Below are 5,670 nucleotides of genomic sequence, written 5' to 3' on the forward strand. Positions count from 1 at the left end.
TTCTTTCTTTCACTCACGGTCCTCAAGTGCTAACTATGATTCTCATCCTGTGCGAAGTGTCAGAGACACCAGTGTCCCTGCTTTTCAGAGCTCACAGCCCTGCACCACCCGAAGTGATAAAGCCTCTGGCCAGCTGGCCCTCCCATTTCCAAGCTATCCTCATGTTCTGCCTCTGCACCTTTGCCTCCCTGTGCTGGAGACTGCCCAGGACTGCTCCCCCTCAGGGCTGCTGCATTATTTGTTGAATCTACGTAGCTCCCTCATACCCTTCAAGCTTCTGCTCTAATGCCGTCTTCTCAGCCAACCTTTCCTAACCACTCTGTTTAGCACTGCAACTAACCTCCAAAATGGCACTCTCTAACCCACTTTCCTGCTCTTTTATTTTATCTTATCTTATGTTTTAAGAGACAGGGTCTTACTTTGTCACCCAGGCTGGAGTGCAGTGGCATGCTCATGGCTCAATGCAGCCTCAAACTCCTGGGTTCAAGGGATCTTGACACCTCAGCCTCCTGAGTAGTTGAGACTACAGGTGCATCCCACCAAGCAGGGCTACTTTTCTTATTTTTTATTTTTTGTAGAGACAGAGTCTCGCTATGTTGCCCAAGGTGGTCTCGAACTCCTGGCTTCAAGCAATCCTCCCACCTCAACCTCCCAAAGTGCTGGGATTACAGGCGTGAGCTGCCATGCCCAACCTGGCTTATTTTCCTTTACAGCACTTAACTACTTCCAAATATGCTACATCATTTCCTTATTTTGTTTATTGTGTGCCTTCTCCTACAAGTAGGGTAAGACTTTGAAGGTAAGAGCTTTGGATTACTCTGTTGGCCGATGTATCCTTGGTAACGAGAATATGGTCTCCACATGTAGGTGTTCAATACATATTTGTTGAGTGATTAATTACTATAACAAAGGAATGTGCAATGAGCCATGGGGACCTGGGGGCACTCATGATATATTAGCCCAGAGGGGCTGGGGAAGGAGGCATGAGTCCTGGGTTTATGAGTTCAGGGATCAGTCACCCTGTCAGAGATTCTGGAAGCAATACTGGAATTAAGGAGATCCACTTCCTCTTTGTTATCTCTTAGCATGACACCATTGGCTCGTGTGCTAATGTCCAGAACCCAGGTAAAGGAAATTTTGCAAATGGGATTAAACTAGGAATGCTGAGATGGGGAGATTATTTTGGCCTACCCTGGTGGGCCCAATATCATCACAAGATTTTTTTTTTTTTTTTTTTTTTTTTTTTTTTTTTTTTTTTTTTTTTTTCTGATACGGAGTCTTGCTCTCATTGTCCAGGCTGGAGTACAATGGCCTGATCTCAGCTCACTGCAACCTCCACCTTCTGGGTTCAAGTGATTCTCCTGCCTCAGCTTCCCAATTAGCCGAGATTACAGGTGCCTGCCACCACCTCTGGTTAATTTTTGTGTTTTTAGTAAAGACGGGGTTTCACCATGTTGGCCAGGGTGGTCTTAAACTCCTGGCCTCTGGTGATCCACAAACCTTGGCCTCCCAAAGTGCTGGGATTACAGGTGTGAGCCACTGTGCCTGGCCACAAGATTTCTTATAAGAGAGAGACAGAAAGATCAGAGAAAGGAGGAGATGTGACCATAGGAGCAGAGACTGGAGTCAGGTTGGGCCACAAGCCAAAGAACGTGGGAAGTTTCTGGAAGCTGGAGAAGACAAGGAAAAGGATTTTCCCCTAGAGGCTCTAGAAGAAACACATGCCAGTGGACACCTTGATTTTAGCCCAGGAAACTGATTTTGGACTTCTGACCTCCATAACTGTAAGATGATAAATTTGTGTTGTTTTAAGTCACTGGGTTTGTGGTCATGTGTTACAGTAGCATAGGAAACTAATAGAACATCCTCTTGATATGCTAAGCATTGTTTTTCCCCTCCCCTAGGCTCGTTTTGGGCTTTGGCTCTGCTAACTTTCTTCCTCCAGGTGGGCAACACTTATGCATCTTCGTTTTCACCTTTGCACACAACCTTCTCAAAGTGAAAGTAGTCCGAGAGCTCTCTGTGGTTCCTGGGGACTTTTTAAAAAGGAGTTCCTGTCATCTCCTTCGTGTTGGAATCTTTTGAGTTTGCGCAACCGCGTTTATTCCTGTATACTTATTTCTAAATGTTTCTCAAGCTTCTGGAAGTGCTCTCAGCAATTCCCAAAGGGATGCACTTTGGTCTCTGTTGCAGGCGGGCCTTTTAGTCTCTGGATTATCTCTACTGGGATGGATACTCTGCTCTATTTCAACCCCTCAAACTGATGCCTGAGAATAGCCCAGCCCCGGGTCCTGGCTGTGCCAGCTCTGTGCCACCACCAAAGGCGGTGGGGGGTGGGGGCAGGAGATAGAATCTGGTCAGCCATCTAAGCAGTTATCTGGGGGCTCCCCTCCTTCCAGCATCCTCTCCCTTCTGTCTCTGTCTTGCATCCAACATGCATTTGCTGAATACTTGTGAAGCACAAGGCTCCATCCCCACCATAAAATATGAAAAACTAGGTGCAGAGACACCCCCAAATCATGTGTAGGTGGGATTCCTGTGGAACTTCTGAATGTAGTGTCAAGAAAATGTCACCAGAGCTCAGGTGATGAATTTGCTTTGTTCTTTTGGAATACATTGGTTGTAAATCCCTTCTTTCTCTCTCTCTTCCCCCCTTTTTTTTTTTTTTTGACAGTTAGGCTCTGTGGCTCAGGCTGGAGTACAGTGGTGCGATTCATCTCAGCTCACTGCAATCTCCACTTCCTGGCACAAGCAATTCTCCCACCTCAGCCTCCCAAGTAGCTGGGATTACAGCTGCACATCACCACGCCTGGCTAATTTTTGTATTTTTTGTAGAGATGAGGTTTTGCCATGATGCCCAGGGCTGGTCTTTAACTCCTGGCCTTAAGCGATCCACCCACCTTGGCTTCCCAATGTGCTGTGATTACAGGTGTGAGCCACTGAGCCTGACCAACCTCTCCTCTTTTTAATCTGTCTTCTGTCTTTATCTTCCACAGGGCTGGCCTCACTGTATACAGAGTAAGTGAGTGGCACTCAGGGAAGAACAGGAAACACAGCACTAGACTAGAAATGGGCAATGCTACTTAAGTCCTGAATACTGAGGGCAGGGTGTTTGGAGCTATACTTTTCATCTGTGTCATCAAATATCTATTACTTGAAATGTGACTAGTACAACTGAACCTGGTTATCAAATTCTATTTCACTTTATTTATTTAAACTTAAATTTTAAAATGATACCTGCTTCAATTATTGGGAAGCTTTTGAGTATATTTAAAACAACTTGAGTACATACATTTACTTTTTCAATTGTACATTTTATGAAATAAATGCAGATGAAGTATTTCTGATGAAAATTTAGCATTTAAGTTGAGAAGTGCTACAGTTTGAAATATTTTATATTCTTTTCTTAATGAGAAAAGAATATAAAATATTTCAATATTTTATATTAATTATATGATGCAATGTTATTACTTTGGATTTATTGGGGTAAAATAAAATACGTTACTGACATTAATTTCATCTGCCTCTTTTTTTCTTTTTTAAATGTGGCTACTAGAAAATTGAAAATACAATGTGTGGGTCACATTGTATTTCTATTGACCAATGCTGTCTTATATAATCATTATTATCCTTTTTGGATAACAACATCTTAGCGAGACTGGAAATATCTGATCACCCCCATAATAATGTATCCCAATTTTAAAATAGAATTATGAGTTTAGTTTTGAAAGATGTATTTGCATCCTTGCTGATTTTCCATATAGATTCCACTTTGAAGAGTAGACTAAGGAAAAAAGATACATTTTAGCTTTATATCCTCATAACATGTGAAACAAATAATAGTAAAAACTTAATAATCAAGAACAAACTCACCAAAATAGCCAAACAAAACACTCACAAAAGCTTTACCAAGACAAATGCTATGCTCCTAATTGGCTTTAAATTAAATGCATCCTTCGTAAGCTTTCAGTTAATATACACGGAAGATGGCTGTGTCTCCTTCCACTCTGAGGGATGAGGATATTTGAAATGTTTCTTTACCCCTCAAAACTCATCTGGGACTTTACCCCTTCTGCTCCCCTGTTTTCTCAGAAGAGATGCCCATCCTTATTTATGATTTATATTAGTGTGTGTGCTTAGGACTTCTCTCTTCTATCCCCAAACAGCAACAATAATGCTCACCTGTTATTGTAGCTGTCATTTTCATCACCATCACACTAACGACATGTTGCCCCTGTTTACACACACACACACACACACACACACACACTCCTTTGGTGGTGCTATGCAATTTTCATCTTTACCAAGGCATTCTCACAAAAGCTACCCACTATCACTGTGTTGGCTTTAGCCTGATACCTTACACGTGGGATACACATATTGAAAAAGTAAATGAATGAGTCTAATAGAAACATCCTTGTTATTTGAAATGACTAGCCACCAACAGAGTTAACATTTATTAGGTGTATCTGTGCTCTGTATGTGCATACAGTGTACCAATTTTTGTGCCTCATTAATAGTTACATTCCTTGACTATTGTTAAAAAGTAAAAAAATAACATGCTGGCAAGGTTGTGGAGAAAAGGGACACTTTTACACTGTTGGTGAGAGTGTAAACTAGTTCAATCATTGTGAAAGACCGTGTGGCGATTCCTCAAAGACCTAAAGACAGAAACACCCCTTGACTCAGCAATCCCATTACTTGGTATCTACCTAAAGGAATATAAATCATTCCATTATAAAGACACGTGCTTGCACTGTGTTCACTGCAGCGCTATTCACAATAGCAAAGACATGGAATCAACCTAAATGCCCATTGGTGACTGATTGGATAAAGAAAATGTGGTACATATACACCATGAAATACTATACAGCCATTAAAAGAACTAGATTATGTCCTTTGCAGGGACGTGGATGGAGCGGTAGGCCATTATCCTTAGCAAACTGACATAGGAACAGAAAACCAAATACATGTTCTCACTTGTAAGTGGGAGCTAAATTATTAGAACACATGGACACATAGAGGGAAACAACAGACACTGGGGCCCACTGGAGGGCAGAGGGTAGGAGGAGGGAGAGGAGCAGAAAAAAATAACTAATGGATACTAGGCTTAGTACCTGGGCGATGAAATAATCTGTACAACAAACCTCCATGACACACACTTATCTATGTTAAAAACCTGCACATGTACCCTTGAACTTAAGATCACAATTTAAAACATTTACATTCTTAACCATAATAACAACACAAAGGTAACAGAATCATCATTAACATTTATTGAGCACTTACTCTGTGCTAAGACTCTTCATTTCATCTTTTAAAAAATCCTAGGAGGTTGGTACTGTTTCTACCCTTTCCACTTCAAGATGGGAAAGTTGATACTTATAGAAGTTAAACAACTTGGCCGGGCATGGTGGCTCATGCCTGTAATCCCAGCACTTTGAGAGGCCAAGGCGGGTGGATCACAAGGTCAGGAGATCGAGACCATCCTGGCTAACATGGTGAAAACCCGTCTCTACTAAAAATACAAAAAATATTAGCCAGGCGTGGTGGCAGGTGCCTGTAATCCCAGCTACTCGGGAGGCTGAGACAGGAGAATGGCGTGAACCCGGGAGGCGGAGCTTGCAGTGAGCCAAGATCATGCCACTGCACTCCAGCCTGGGTGACAGA

This window comes from Rhinopithecus bieti, unplaced genomic scaffold (assembly GCF_001698545.2).
Source record: "Rhinopithecus bieti isolate Rb0 unplaced genomic scaffold, ASM169854v2 scaffold_51345, whole genome shotgun sequence".
Classification (NCBI taxonomy): domain Eukaryota; kingdom Metazoa; phylum Chordata; class Mammalia; order Primates; family Cercopithecidae; genus Rhinopithecus; species Rhinopithecus bieti.